The 17,313-nt window shown below is 34.9% G+C and overlaps 1 long non-coding RNA gene across 1 annotated transcript; it reads left to right on the forward strand.

Moving 5' to 3' along the window:
• Positions 1-202: 202 nt before the first annotated feature.
• On the forward strand, positions 203-878 carry LOC121961823. Its single transcript, XR_006107084.1, has 3 exons — positions 203-343; positions 461-525; positions 694-878. It is a non-coding gene; the product is annotated as an uncharacterized LOC121961823 (long non-coding RNA).
• The last annotated feature ends 16,435 nt before the right edge of the window (positions 879-17,313 follow it).

Here is a 17,313-nt window from a genome sequence, read left to right on the forward strand (position 1 = left end):
CTGCAACAACAACAACAACAGGTGAATCCACAACACTGGAAGGTCCAACAACAACTGGTGGTTCAACAACAGCTGTAGGATCTACCACCAATGTGTTAACAACAACAACTTCATTAACAACTGGAGGGCCAACATCTGGTGCATCAACTTCAACAGGTGGATTAACAACAGCTGGTGGAATGACAGTAACAACATTACATTACCACCAACTACTGCAGCTCCTACTACAGTTCCACCACCAGTTGTGGTTCTCCAATCAGTCTTGGAAGTGACATTCCAAGATGAACTTACTGATTCAAGCAGCTCACAATTTAGGGATCTTGAGGCACAAGTTGTAGCAGTGGTTAGTACTCCTCATGAATTTTTTCTTGTGTATTAACTTAATTTTAAGTTTTCCTTACATTTTGAGAATATTGTATTTATAATTTGTTTATTCTTTCTTATTGCCTCCCTCCCACAGTATGATGTCATCTACAGGACCCAATTTGGCGCGCTTTTCATCCGCAGTTTTGTCATAGCATTTAGGTAACATTATATTGCACTATTCTTTCTTTGTTGTCGTCATCAATATTGTAATAATATCCATTTTTAAGTTAATATTTACAAAAACATGAAAAGGAATCATTTTAATTCATGCATAAGTTATCAATTTTAATATCACTTGATTAAGTTTTATGCTTTTATATGATGCAGGCCAGCTGCAGCCAGAGAAAGAGCTGTTAATACTGAGGCAGAGGTGGGGGTCCAGTTCAGTGAAACAGCTTCATCTGAAGAAATTCCAACAAGTGAAACTGTTGCAAACACTTTAGTAGAAGCTGTCACTAACCCCAGTAATAACTTCAGCCTCACCATTGATCCCACCTCGGTCCAAGTAGTTGGTAAGTAAACACTACCCCTACATTAGACTCCAGTGGTTGTTAGAGCAAGGCGATATACCCATTGTCATTTATCATTAATCTGTCTGTGAGTGGGTGTGTGTTTACTTCTATTTTTAGTTAACCACACTAAACTGCTTAGTATGACCTGTTTAGGGAGGATCTCTAAGATACTCCAGAATTTCATCTGAAAATTACTACCCTAATTTACTACAATTAAGAACTGGGTTTACATGATCCATTTTTGCTGCCAATACTATTACTGACCTTACTGTCAAAGTTATTATGGATTATTTTCCTGATCCCTTACTGACTAATTGCAGGGATAACAAAAAGCATACACAGTTGTTACCATGTAAGGCTACTGAAATGTCCAGTGGGTAGGATTAGGGGCATCTATTGGCAGAAATGATAAATAATATCCATGTTGTCAGTAGTTAATGATATCCTAAAACTGATCATTATTTTCATTACAAACAAGCAACATACCTACATATGGAAAGGGTCCTCCTTTACAGAGTTGCTCTACAGTAGCTCAGAACGGACAAGCTAAACAGTGGCTCTAGATAGGGCCATTTGCATTTTCACATCAGCCACCATAGCTATCTTACACGCTTGACATTCTGAAGTTTCAGTTCTGGAGCCTCATTGCTAAATATCACAAAATCCTACACAACAGACCTTTAAACTGTAAACTGTTAAATATATATATATATATATATATATATATATATATATATATATATATATATATATATATATATATATATATACACATCTCTCTCTCTCGCTCTCTCTCTCTCTCTCTCTCTCTCTCTCTCTCTCTATCTATATATATATATATATATATACATATACATATATATATATATGTATATATTCCATATTCATATTATTCCATATTTGTTCTTACAGAAACAAATCCAACTACAGCAGCCCCCACAGCCACTGCTGCAAGTACCATTGCTCCAACTACAGCTACACCAACGTTAACTACAACTGGTGCAGCAACAAGTACAGCTGCCCCAACTATAGTATCTACAGCTACAACGCCTGAGCCAGTCACAACAAGGCTACTGACTTTCAGATCTGCTGGGGAAACATTTACAATTGACTTGCTGAATCCATCATCTGCAGCGTTTACAAGTCGAGCCACACTAATACAGTCAACAGTAAGTCACTCTCTTAGAGTGAAGCTTAAGCAATCTATGCATCTTAATTGTTGGAAATGTTTTACAATATGTTTATATTTAAGCAATATGCCATTTTTTCATTTGTATGTTCAACCTCATTCATCAAGTTTCAAAGTAGCCCTGTCTCATGCAAACATATTTCCAACTTAACATCTAAGTGTGGTGCTTGCTCCCGAATAGAAATTAGCTTGTGTCCTGTTTCACAATGAATGGAAACTGGAAGATGGCATTTCATTCCTGGTGTTTTCAAAGAAAAAATCATCTTTCGACATAAAGTAAAAAAAAAAAAAAAATGGATACATTATGGGGACATCATTAAAAAAATTGAAAACTGGAATTGTGTTATTAGTTAGTGCAAGTAGCATAACTAAAAAGTCAATGCATAAATGAAGAAACACAGACTGCTAGGATAAAAATAAAATGATTTTCTTGTATTTCTGCAGCTCCAACCTTTCTATCAACAAGCATTTACATCATTCAGCTCCTTGGAGGTGTTTTCATTCAGGTAACGTGTTTATGTAATGCAATAGAATCTCCAGTGTATTGGCCATACATTCATGTCAATAAAATACTTTATGGAAAATCCTTTTGCAGTAATGGATCAATCATCAACAACCTGGGGATTGGATTTGTCGCCACATCTGTTCCTAATGACACTCAGATTGCAACAGTTTTGATAAATGCTGCTTCAAACATCACAGCCTTCAACATTGACACCAACTCCATTTCTGTGGATGGCACACGTAAGCAATATTGGATGCTACCTCATGAGAAATTTAAAATATTACACATTTGTTTTTGTTTTTTTGTGAAACCATATCTTGTTTCCTTTTCTTCTCATTTACAGAAGTCTCAAGTGGAGTAAGCCACAAGATCAGTGTTATCACTGCATCCATCCTTGTGCTGCTGTCATGGATACTGACAAGCCAGCAGTAGTGCAACAGTTATGTTTCTGTGACATACCATTAAACAAAGACTCATAATACTGATGAAGGACTTTACACCCATTACAAAACCAGTACGTTCTCCCATGCCACATATTCAAATCAAAGTTGGGATGACCACATACATCGATAATCAAGGTTGATTTTAATGGCATACTCATTCAACCTTGCAAGCACATACCTTTACTAGTAGTTTTCCTAATTCTCTTTTTGTCTATCCAGGAAGCCATGAGGGAGTCAACTTAAGGCTTCATCACTGTAATTCATTGCTAAAAATAAAAGTACTGAAATCTTGTACAAACACAATTTTAACTTACTGCGCAATGATATTATTTGGAATCAGTAACTTAAATTGAAAACAGTGCCCTTTGTGATAATCCATTCACTGTTCTTATGTGTACGTATTTATATTTTCATGTGTATTCTGTGAGCTTGTCTGTATTGTTTGTACAATTTAAGTAAAAAATACAATCTTATTGATGATCAGAATACAAAAATTGTCTATTACTAAGTCTTTACCATCTAAAGCAGATAAAAACATTTATCATATTATACTGAAGATGCTTCCATTAAAAGCCCTGAAGATATGTACAGACAATCAAACCCTGACTTATTATTTTCTAAAACATACAATACTTACTACAGCTTCTTACAGCTAACTTACAATCAGTGACTTTCAATCTCAGTAGGGTAGATTATTTAGAACATATTAACTACAGTGATAATAACTCTAGAAACATTTCAATGCTCTAAGCACCACTAGAAATATTTGGTTCTATGAGTCATTGATCATAGTGTATGAGATGAACTCCGCTATGATCAAGGATCTTGCCTGTTTATTGATTAAACCTATTACTCACATTTATACAATAAAATGATTTGGTTTTCACCAAAATAGTCTATCGTCTTGCAATACACGATCCACTGGAACACTGTCAATACACTATTGTAATGACTACAGCATTGTTTAAATTTTTTTTATATACTTTTTTAAACATTTAACAAAAACTATGACACTTAATATATTTGCCATCCATCCCAACCCACTCTCTTCAATTCCAGCACAGTACATACATGTAATGTACTATTAACTAAAAGAACTGTTAAGAAAAGTTATCTCTAACATAATCCATGCAGCTATTAGGTTGTTATCACAATGTAATTTTGACAACAATTAAGTAATATAAATTCAATTTCTCGGTGACAGGGTTGGGCAGGCAGGAAGGCTAGCAAAGAGGATTTGTGGAGTACAGGGAACAATCAAGCACATGGCACGGAGGTACAAAAATACACAAGTAGCATTTATAAATAGTCACACGAGTTGTGGACGAAGGTACCTCTGAGACGGAGAGAACGATTTGACAATAAGTGAAGGGAAAGCCGGGGATTTCTGATTGTAGCCAGATGTGACGTAAGCCAAGCTGGGATACGTTATGAGGTGATTCCCAACAGGTGTGTTAGTAGGATGAGTCCAGGAGTCTCATTTATGACCCTTGCATATGCAAAATATGGAATCTAAAAAGAGGTTACCGCCACTTCCCATGCAAAAGTTGTAACTCATGCAACACAGATGGTGGGGTGGTGAATTAAACCTATACTGTATAAATTAGATATGAGAGGAAGCATTATATATAATGATGACTTGTCCAGCCACTTTGTTTGTGCTTGTGCTATATATAATTATAATTATGTTTGATATTTCATCAGCACTGTCTCACCATCAGCTCCCCCCAAAGCACAGAACGGAGAGCTGGACTGTGTGCTGCTGAAACTCTGTCATCTGTGGAGCACAGGCTCAGCTGTTGACATACACACACCAAACAGCATTAAATAATTGCAAAACAAAGCATCAAGAGTTTTCAATAATTTCTTATACTACAGATATATATCAACAATAACAGCTTAAATTTTAATATAGTTTTTGCATTTAAAATTCTTGCAGTTACCATGCAATGGAGACGTCACATTGGCTTCTACACACACACTGCCTTCTCTTACTTTGTGTGTTTCATTATGCAAAGACAATATTAATTGACTGAGAAAGGATTTTAAACACACTGCTCAGGTTGTGTAGGGTGACCACACCTAATCATAACAGTTCAAGTATGCATTTTCCCTTTGCTTTGAAATCACATCAAACATGACCCTGAGGCCAAAGCCACACTAGCAGTTCGGCAAGTGAATTGTAAAGAAATTTACTCCAAAGATACATATGTCAGCCTTAGGGTGGCGCCAGAGGAAAAATTAGAGGATCACCAGTAAGTCAGTAGGCTTCCTTCTCTGAGAATGTCTGTGCTGAATTGAATTGTAATCCCTCTTATAGCTGTTAGATATGTCAGTCAGGACCAAAAATGGTCGACCAACAGTCAACTGACACTGCCATCCTAAAAAGACTGGGACTTCCTGTATGAGTATTTAATTTCTTCCAGATTATTTTACTGTTATCTTTTTCCTAATTTCTCACATTAGGTAATCTTAGTATTTGAACTCCTCTTTTTTTCTCAGTCCATTACATATTAAAATATCACTTTCCAGAAGTTTTTGTAAAAAAACGGTAGATAACTTTTTCTCTTGTTGTTTTGTTTTTGGACCTTCAAAATAAATATTTCTCCTATACTGTATATCCAAAAAAGTTGTAGATGAAGCTGTTAGCAGAGGACTTTTCTGCCCTTGTCTTTGCAACATACCATACCAGCAACAACACACAAAAGCTAACACATAAAGCAAACAACAGTAACAACAAATGGTAACATGGCTCAACAATAACGCAAATGGTCAGTGCAATGGTTATATGCTCAAAGTGTCAACAATATCAAAGTCTCCATGATTCACATACAAATAATGCACCAAATAGATCGTCAAAATAACTTCATTGACCTGTTTTGGAATTCTGTAAAGATTTGCAAAATTTGCAATTGTTAATCAAACACACAAGACTGATGGACTGCAACTTCACAATGAGAGGGCAAATAAAGCTCACCTTTCATAAGCGTATGCAGCGTTTGCAAGGCCAATCTTATGTCAAACTCTTTCCATGCATGAAAACTTGAAATGTTTATTAAAAAAAGACGCATGGAAAAATAAAAAACTAAAACATGTTGTCTAATATTCTGCTGCTGAAACTGACTATACCTACTGAATCTGTAGGAAAAAAAGGGGGACGAGATGGGTGTTGGACCCATCTTCTCAACATTGCTTATGTTACTGGGTAAGTTAATGCTGACAGTATTTACAAATAAAAAAAAACATGCACAAAATCTTATTTCACATTTAAAACATTTTCTGCAAATAGGGGGTATTCATACTTCTCATACAACAACAACAAGAGCAATTGGTAGGTAAACATTGAACATCTGACCCTGAATTTCTCTCCAATAATAATTCATGCGAAAAATAACTAATATTGACCTTTTGTGATGAATGACCAATTTACAACGGCAGCAGCGCTAACAATGACTGCAGAGCCAACAACAACTGGCTTCACTGTGGCTCCAGTTGCAGTTGTGCGTCTCAAAGCAATCTTGGAAGAAGACTTTGTACCTGAACTCAACGATCCTAGCAGTGTACAATACAGAGACCTTGAAATACGAGTGATACGAACAGTGAGTAAAATTTAGATGTATGGATAACATTCGCTTCTCCCTTGAGGAACACAGCCTCCCCTTTGACTTCCCTCAAAATCCACTGTCATTTTGATATGCATAATATTTCTAATTTTTGTGTCCTGCTTACAGTGCGACTCCATCTTCATTGGAAGCTTTGGCCCTTCTTTCATCCGCACTGTTGTCATCAACGTTGGGTAATTATCTAAATCTTGAAAATCTCTCGCTTAGACTGCATCATTCTGGGATACAGTCAACAGAAGAAAAGTCTGTCAGAGCAGTGGACAAAAGATTTTTAAATTGGATGGAAAAAATGAAGAAAACCTGGCATAATTCCACGATAGAAGTTGAATAAGAGGTGTGTTTTTTCCATGCAAGGTCCAACATGGGAAAAGTGGAGGTAGAGGTGGGGCTCCAGTTCAACACCACAGTATCACTAAGTCCAGTCCCAGGGCCTGATGATGTTGTAGAAACATTAATAACGGCTTTGAATGACTCCAACAACACCTTCAACATCACTGTTTTTCCAGACGCCATTAAAGTAATTCGTAAGTTAACACTTCATTTACGTATATTCCCTTCATGTAGTTTCAGTGCTGGCCAGGTTTGTATCAATATTTTTATGTGATTATCTTTAAATATATCAAAACAGCTCTAGGCTCATCAACCACCAGAGGAGCAACAACAGTAAGTGGGCTAATAGAGAGTGTTGGATCAACCACCACTGGTGGGTCTACTCCAACCAGTGGATCTCCAAGTACTGATGGATCAACCACGTCTGGTGCGTCCACGTCAACCAGTGGAACATCCAGTGCGGGTAGATCAACTGTCGCTGGTGGGTCAACTTCAATCAGTGGATCAACAAGTACCAGTGGATCAATTACCACAGTTGGTTCAGCTTCAACCAGTGGCTCAACAAGTACTGGAATATCAACTATCACTGGTGGATTAACTTCAATCAGTGGTTCAACAAGTACCAGTGGATCAACTACCACTGATGGGTCCACTTCAACCACTGGATCACCAAGTGCTGGTGAATCGACTACCACCGGTGGGTCGACAACAACCAGAATATCAACAACTACCAGTAGAGCAACTGTTATTGGTGGGTCAACAAGTACCAGTGGTTCAACAACTACCAATAGATCAACTGTTCTTGGGGGGTCAACTTCAATGAGTGGATCAAAAAGTACTGGTAGATCAACTGCCACTATTGATTCAGCTTCAACCAGTGGATCACCAAGTGCTGGTGGATCATCTACCACTGGTGGGTCAACAACAACCAGAGGATCAACAACTACTGGTAGATCAACTGTTCTTGGTGGGTCAACTGCAACCAGTGGATCAAAAAGTACTGGTAGATCAACTACCACTATTGGTTCAGCTTCAACCAGTGGATCAACAACTACCAGTAGATCAACTGTTCTTGGTGGGTCAACTTCCACCAGTGGATCGACAAGTATTGGTATATCAACTATCACTGGTGGATCAACTTCAACCACTGATTCAGCAAGTACCAGTTGATTAACTACCACTGATCGGTCCACATCAACCACTGGATCACCAAGTGCTGGTGGATCATCTACCACTGGTGGGTCAATAACAACCAGAGGATCAACAACTACCGGTAGATCAACTGTTCTTGGTGGGTCAACTTCAACCAGTGGATCAAAAAGTACTCTTTTTTACCAACTCATATTAAACATGTTACATCATAAGGTTTTATTACCCTAGCCATTGTCAGCTACTTTTTATAGTTTATTTTGTTCCATAGTGTTTATACATAATCGCTGTGTTTGTGTTTTATCGTTCTATATCTGCTGCTTTTCTGAAAAAGCACGTTGTAAACTTAATAAAAGTGTTATATAAATAATAATAATTATTAGTAAAAGTATTAGTATTAGTATATCTGTTATTATTATCATTGTAGCCTACATTTTTTTATTGTAGTCCTAATGATCAGATTACAAACATGACAAAACAAACTGTTCACTATATTTATTTATACCATAATCTGTGATACTATTTTGCTATTTGGGTGATAAATCACAGTTATTGAAAATCAGATATCATGTTTCCATTAAAGGCTTTTAAGATATGTGCAAACTCTCATACTCTGTCTCATTGTTTCCTAAAATGAATTTTTTTAAACCAGCATCAGAGAGTAGCCATACTTAACCACAGTTGATTAATCCATTAGCTGACCTAATCATTGCATTAATCCTCAACAATTGCTTATCAATAAATTGTTGAAGTCATTTTTAGGCAAAATGCCCAAAGATTACGTGTTCCAGCTTTCCAAATATGAAAATGTGATATTTGTTTCTGCGTTCTATGACACTTCAGGGAATGTCATTGGTGTTTTGGATTGTTGTTGACCTGTTGTCAAAGAAAACAACTGATAGGCTCTATAGTTGATCAATTGACAAATAAAAGTTAGGTTATTTAATATTAATTTATAATATTTATTTGATCAGAACAATATTCTGAATGCGTAGCAATATCACCATCTTTATTAATCTCAAGGAGAAGTAAACATTGCATCAGTAAGTTACTGTTAGACCTTACCTGGGACCCTATGGCTTGAAATGCTTTTCTTTCAGTCTGCTGTCCTGACATTATTTGATGTTTCCTGCACATAGTAAAAGTTGGTAGATCATAAGATTAGTTGGTATATGATGTGGAAACATTTCTATTGAACACCTATATTAATAGCAATTATTGTAAATAATAACAGTAACAGCAAAGTTAATAATAATAACACTACAATAAAACTATTATATATAAGTTGACAGAACAATGCCAATACAAGCAAACATTTTCACACAAAAAAGATCTCAAAAACATCCAGAATATATTTCTTAATCAACTTATGAAGTTACAGTTACACAGTACACACATTAACTAACTAGAGCATTACATTTGAAATTAAATATAAGATCGAATGAGTAATGTTAGTTATATTTAGCAAAGATATTATAATTCAGTGAAGCTTAAATTGTTAACCATCCACTTATTTTTAATTTTGACGCCATTCATTCATCTGACAGGAGCTACCCGTGACATTAGTGCTTCAACTTTTCAAAAATAATTACCTAATGTTACCTGCCGTAGCTTGAGGGTTGCCCGGACGATGTGATGGTACCTTATCCCGCTTCTTCATTCTTTTTATAAATAAAAGCCGACTTCTTTGCAGGAAAGACTCAACCTTGGTGACTCGGCACATACTTTAGGCATGAGGCCAAAGGCTGGATGCCAAGGATAAGGTGCTGATACTCAGTAGAACAGTACGACCTCTAGTGTTAAATAATTTAATACAAAAGATCTACAAATGCCATTTATCTGTTAAAAGTAATAAACTACAATAGATTATGAGCTGTTTGTTTATTTAATAAGTTATGTAACCCCCACCAGAATAAATAATTCTGCGACTGGACTGTTGCTAAGCAACAAACATTCTTGCACTTACTGTTAGCTTTTTAAATTTTTTTTATTATACATTTGTTATAACATGATGACGTTATATGTAACATTACGCAAGGTCTATATGTTTCCCAGGCCAGCAAGATTACTTGGTATCATCATACATTTATCTGTATGTTTTCATTTATTGTAAAACTAGTGAAAAAAAGAGTCCGCTGACAGTCGCCTTGAACAGTCGTGTGTGGATTTCTACAAGTCAAGAGCTTTATCAGACAGTACTGTTATAATATCGGCTGGAGTCAAATAAGCATAATTAGATGCTCAGGTTTCTTACCTTCTGTTCATCCTCTTCTGACAGCCATTCATAATTTAACTCAAATGTCATTTGTGGAAAGATGGTCATCTTTGCGGCGCAGGGTTTGTTACAACAACCATTAATGTAGGCTAGTTAACGTTTACAATTCAACACATGAAAAGTGGAGTGATACATGTAAAGTTAAAAGTCCTAGCACTGCTGCTGTACTCTTTCTTGTACTTTTTTTGGAAATCGATATATATACACCCCCACCCCCAAACACAGCTCATGGTATATCAGGTATGAAGTTTCCATTACAGGCTTTAGAGATACAAACTCTCAAACACTGTCTCATCGTTTCCTAAAATTAAACCCTCAACTATTTTAATTATCAATAAATTCTTTTGGTCAATTTAGGCATAAAATGCCCAAAGATGATGTGCTTCAGCTTTACAAATGTTAATACATTTCTTGTTTTTCTCTGTTTTCTATGATACTTCAGTGAATATCGTTGGATTTTGGACTGTTGACTGCTGACAAACAAAACAACTGATCTGATAACGTCACTTGAGGATCTGGGAACTTGTGATGGATATTTTGCACAGTACTGGCATTTTATATATTTGAATATAATTGATTAATTGCCAAAAGAAAAGCCAGAATAATCAATATTAATTAATCATATTCAGTTGATGCATCAGAACAGTATTCTGAATGTATAGCAATATTACCATCTTTATGAACCTCAATAAAAAGTAAAAATCGCATCAATGTGTTACTGTTAGATCTTACCTGGGACCCCGTGGCTTGAAATGCTTTTCTTTCAGTCTGCCATCCCGATACACTATTTGATGTTCCCTGTACATGATACAAGAGAGCAGATCAAAAGATGAGTTGGTGTATTATAGGGACACAATAACCATAACGAATGTAAACCTTTATGGGGGCCTGTATTCAAAGCTATTACTGTAAATAATAACAATGACTGTAACATTAATAATAATAAAAAATACAGTTTAAAAAAACAACAACAATCTAACAACCGTTCGCAATGTTTTGCTCCATCAACTTATGAAGTTGTAGTTACATTAGAGCTCACCTGCAGCTCTAGAACTCCCCCTGTCCCTAAATAAATTAATAAATTAAAAAATAAAGTATGGTAGCCTATTAGTTAAACTTTGTTTCCTCTTTAAAAAGGTGTTTTGGTGGGCACCTTTGTCTTCAATTCAAATAGTTCTGCAGTGGGACTGTTGTTTTGCAGCAGACATTCTTGCACTTACAGTTAGCTTGCTATTTTTATACATTTGTCAACGTTATAACATTATATGTAACATTACGCTAGCTCTATAAGTTACCCCAGGCCAGCAAGATTATTTTGTATTATCATACATTTATCTGTATGTTTTTATTTATCGTACAACTAGTGAAAAAAAGAGTCCGCTGGTGGTTGGTGGTGTGTGTGGATTTTTAAAATTTAATAACTTTATCAGACAGTAATGTTGTGTTATTGGCCGGGGTAAAATTAGCATACCTAGAGGTTTACAGTGAAGTATCCAGGCTTCTTTCCTTCCTTCTTCCATTCAAAATTTATCTCATAAATCATCTTTTCGGCACAAAGTTGTTGCTAATAATGGCTAATTAATGGTTACAGTTAGAACATCTGTAAAGCGGAGTGATACATGTAAAGTTAAAAGTCCTAGTGAGAAAATATTAAATATACATGCTTTATCTGTTCTTTTATTGCATTTACACAAAAATATTGTGGATGAACACTGCACATTTTCTACAGAAGCAAGTAACCAAACTACATAATAAAGATATTTTACCTAGTTTTAAAAGCAACAGGATGTAAAACAATCCCTTCCTCCTTTTATTGCTTGTTTTATTGATAGAGAAGCTCCACAAACATAACTGTAAAAGGACTAACTCCAAACCTTTTTATCAGACTTTTGCAAAATGCCACCACAATGACAATGACATACAGCGTGTTACATTAAAACAATCATTGTGTATTTATCTGGTTTTGCTTTGAATTGTTTTTTTGTTTTTTTTTCGTTATACCCTATCCCAGTGTACATATTTATTTTGTTCATGAGGAATCCAAATTCATCAGCAGGGGGAGCCATCAGACCAAATATGTGTTATGACATACAGTCAATCATATGCTCCAAAGTCAGTGTGATTTATGACATAATCTGAAATGGACCACCCCTTTTCATAGGCCCCATAACCTTAAAAAAAAAAATCCATAACTTAAGTTCATTCTATAGAATGTTTGTGTAAATATCTTCAACTCAACGCCTATACATTTTGCTGTAAGAGCCCAAATCTGGTGACATCTAATAATAATAATAAATAATAATAGTGTAATAACATCAATTAACTGATGTTAATTATTGCACGATTCGATGAATTCGCCTACTCAATGTTGCACACGTAGTGCATTATTGTAAAGGAGAATGAAGCTTGTTGTTTGTTTTAGCCCACACAATGAAAATTTAAAACCATGCCAGTTCCTTAATGATTAGACCTTTTGTTATAAGAATCATAAGCCCTTATTTATAACTATTTTTTATTTATTTATTTATTGATACATTCACTGCAAAGTTTATCAAGACACGCCACAGTGAAGGTTGATGTTTGTTTGTTTTTTTACGGAAAACATAAATGCACTCTGATTTTGAGAAAAGTTATTTTAGGGGGCACGTGTTTCTGATCCCATGTTTTATTACACACAAAGCAATCGAAAATTACTCAATGACAAACTATATGTTCCATATGCTTGTACACCATAAGGCTAATTTATTTTTTAAACATTTCCTGAAAATATCAGAGCTTAATATTAGGACCTTTTTCCATCTTGAGATAGTGTTTTTTCACCATTACTGCTCAGCAAGCCTGAGGCTGGTCAGGCAGAAGTACTATTTAAACAAAATGTTTAAAATCCACTGCCTAATTCGGTGTTTTTCTATTTCCAATGTTTGATTCTGCTCTTAAGTCTCTCTGTAACAAATAAAATAGTTTTTTAGAACTGAGAGATCTTACCCGGCCTGTCCCACAAAAGGCCAAAGTATCATTTAAAAAACATTTTGTGGTGGAAAATTTTATTATCAGATTGTACTCCTAACATTTAATCCATCCATACTCAATCCAGATATGTCTCGTCTTGAGCACAGTTTAGGCAAATATAAATTGTATTGTAATTTGCAGCATTCGTGCTGTGGTTAAATTGATGAATAATATGATGGTTAATGCCTAAACTTAAAAAACAAAATCAGTGCTGCAGAAAGACTTTTTTCTGATGGATCTCTAGGAGGTGAAATGCAAAAACAACACAAAAGCTGATGATGACTGCAGCCAAAGATCTCACTGAAACTAAAAATGATGTATCCTGATAATAAACATTCTAATAAAACTGCTGCATATTAATTACACAGCAGGATAATGAGGTCAGCTCACTTTGACAAACAAAAGCAAGCACAAACATATTACTTAATGCTCGATGACGATTTTATCAGGAACCAGACAAACCTGAAATTCAACTTTGATCTAATGTTCAGCTTTAATCTGTTCCAACTGGTATAAAGGGATTTCAAATAACTTTGCCGGACAAAGACATCATTGTCTTGATATAAAAACTGTGATGCAGAAAATAAATCTCTTAAGCCACTTGCCAAACATGTTCAAGAAAACGCTGGGATAACGGGCTATCTGTATACCTTGAAAAATCTTTAAAAGTAGAAAGAAATTTTTTCTTTTAAAAATGCCATAGGATGCATCAAAAAGTCTAATGTAAAATTGACAAAGCTCATAAATATATTCTCTAACCCACTGTTGATCATAATAGGTTTTTGTGTCTCATTGTAAGCTGTCGGGAGATGTCTCACTTAAAATAAGAGTGTTGTGACAGTGGATTGTCTATTTAGGAGTTTTAATCAGCAGTTTACCCATCTTATGTTGCTTATCCACGTTGCATAATCAAATTAATTATATTATTTAAAGTTATCCTGATATACCACTGGGAAGTGCTGAAAAAGATGATATATTAACAAACATTTTAGACTGTATTTTCCCTACTGGTTTTCCAGCATAAATGTATGCTTTGGCCAATAAAATCATTAAACAGGTATTGACATGCATTATGTGCGGCATTAAAAGGTGATGAACTCTGCAGACTTTGTGTGATCAACTGCAGTTTACTTGTCTTACTGCAACATACATACACTGCAACTTTAAAATTGTGAAAATATCTGGTTCAGTGCATATTCTGTCATACTGAATGAATATTGTATACAATACTTCAAGTTCTTGGGTTGAATATGTAAACAGGGTACTGTCAGTATACAAATTAATAATAATTATATGGACACATAAAAAGAAAAGCATCTCAGTATTATTTCACCATATTCTACTAAGGTGTCAATTGTGCATTATTATAAGTCTTGAAAGGTTTTACATTTAACAGGGTGAACTCTGCAGGAAACTTGTATATGTAGTTAAGAAAATATTGCTGAGTTACATTTCTTTTGATGTGTCCATACAAACATTACTGTTTTGTAACTAACTGTATTGACCTATGAACATATTTACTCTGATAACTCCAAATGCCACACGCATCATTCATTCAAAATGTTTGAATTTCCTATTCATTCTTTTTCTTTACAAGCATTTCTGCCTTTTTTTGTAACAAAGAAATCTATAAGTTCTTTGTTTGTCATGACTTTGTGTCAGTCAGTGATTGAACTTTATTCAACACTCACATAACAGGAATACAACCTGTGTTCAGCAGCCGGTTTCACAGGACAAAAGAAGGGAGTATGCCATTATATTGAGCCAAGAAAATGACACATTGAATGCTGCGAGAATAGGTTTTGTTTTCGCTAAGATGCCGTAACATTTTTGAACAATAATCACCAATGCGTCACATCATTAGCCTTTATTCCATTTCAGTGTAAAGTCCCTCATAGATGTTGACTGTTAGTTAAGGTGGAAGGTTTGCGGTGCAAAGCTGTCAAGTGAACTGAATTACAAGGCATTTTCAACATTGAAAGCAGATAAAAAGGAGGAATTTATGACTTTTCATCTTATATCTTTGCACTTGGGGTAAGTACATTTTAAGCGTACATATATATATATATATATAATGCTGTCAAGAGATGTCACATGCTTATTAACCCTCATGCACTGTTTCAATTTTCTGACTAATTACATATGTAGTACAAAAAATGTAGCCTGTTAAAAATGCCATAAAAATACTAAGCATAAATACTGCATTGCATTTGTCAACCAGCATCAGTCCTGATAATAACTACCAAATATTTATTCATTTGCAAGATTTTAACCCCTTAAATACTGGTTTGTTTACATGATGCCACTGTTTTTTAAATGAAAAAAAAAAAACAAACTAACTAAAAAGTGGTTATTTTCCATATACTTAATGATATTTTTTGTTGCTGTTGTTGATTATCATGGATAGGTCAATGATTAGTGGCAATATTGATTTCTTTTGCATTAATATCTTTTGTGTTATGTCAGTTTTTAAAAATAACTTCACTCTTAACATGTTTGGAACACAAAACATTTACCCTGTCAAAAAGTGCAATAAAAACATTTCTTTTCTTTTTTTTTTTTGCTGCATTACATACAACCAAAACCAGTCCTGATAATGACTACCAAATATTCATTCATTTTTAGGATTTAAAAAAATATAGGTAAATTGCCCAGTCTGGTAAAAAAAACTTACAAAAATTTGCAAAAACTCATCCAGGAACACAGAATAAAAGCCTGATATTATGGGATGCATGCTTTTATGCTGGAATTAAAGTGAGAGTGTCAGTCAGCACCATCAGCCCTACTTCTGGCTACAGTGGCTATGAAGCTCCTTGACTCATAATGGACAAATTTTAAATAAATTCATAATTTTACACTGGTTTGCCAATCCATCCACCCAGCAGCTTTCCAGATCATCTTTATTTAGAATATATAATCAAATATTATTCTTACTGATGGGAAGAACTTAAAAACAATGTAATAAATAGTTAACACTAGACGGCATTTTTGCAACTGCTTTTCCATCACACTCTGGTACTGTGACCAATATAATTATGAAAAAGGTTTTAAAGTAAATTGTGCGGTATTAAAATGTCTTAAAAAGTCTTCCACTAAATGAATGAACATTATCTATATGGCATCTGATGAAAAATGCAGCACAAACTGCATTACAGTTCAGCAGCAGAAATAAACAAGAGAAGTTAAAAACTTTACAACAATAATTCAATAAAAATGAGAGAAAAGCATAAAAAGGGAACAGCTGGTAGATTAAGGCTATTAAAAATGTCATTGTTGTTGACAGCTACCGCTGTCACTGTCACTGTCAGGGTCAGTGTCTTTGTGGACAACAAGTTACCATTTAAAACTGTCCAGTGAGCCAGCAAGTCTAATATGTAAAGGCAAACTCTTTCATGTTTTTGGAGTAAAGTAGCTATAGCAGCATCCCCAACAGCAGCATTCTGAATGATCTGTAATTTTGCAATGGCTGTCTTATGAAGGCCAGTGTATAAAGCGTAGTACAAATCAAGACAACTGGAAACAAAAGCATGAATAAGCTTCCCAGTACCGTGCTGGCTCATAAGAGAACTCACCTTTACTATATAACATAAAAAAATAAAATGCTGTTTTGGTCAATGGATTAAAATGGGCTGAGATCAGAATCTAACATGACACCAAGGATTCCTATTATCATGGTGAACCATGTAGTCCAACCCCGTGTAACCTATAAGCAGCTGCGGTTTACATTACTTTATTATAGTAATACGTTTCAATTGTTATATTTGAAAAAAAAAGTGTTTTTTTCTATTGACATCGAGGTGGGAAGAAAACTACAGTAGATGTACACAATTCTTTAAATATAGTGATTTAATAGAGGAACATTTTGTTGTCATAAACACTGAAAATATTATTTGGAAATAGAAAATGTGAGAT

The sequence above is a fragment of the Plectropomus leopardus genome, chromosome 23, assembly GCF_008729295.1.
Source record: "Plectropomus leopardus isolate mb chromosome 23, YSFRI_Pleo_2.0, whole genome shotgun sequence".
In the NCBI taxonomy this organism is placed as follows: Eukaryota; Metazoa; Chordata; class Actinopteri; order Perciformes; family Serranidae; genus Plectropomus; species Plectropomus leopardus.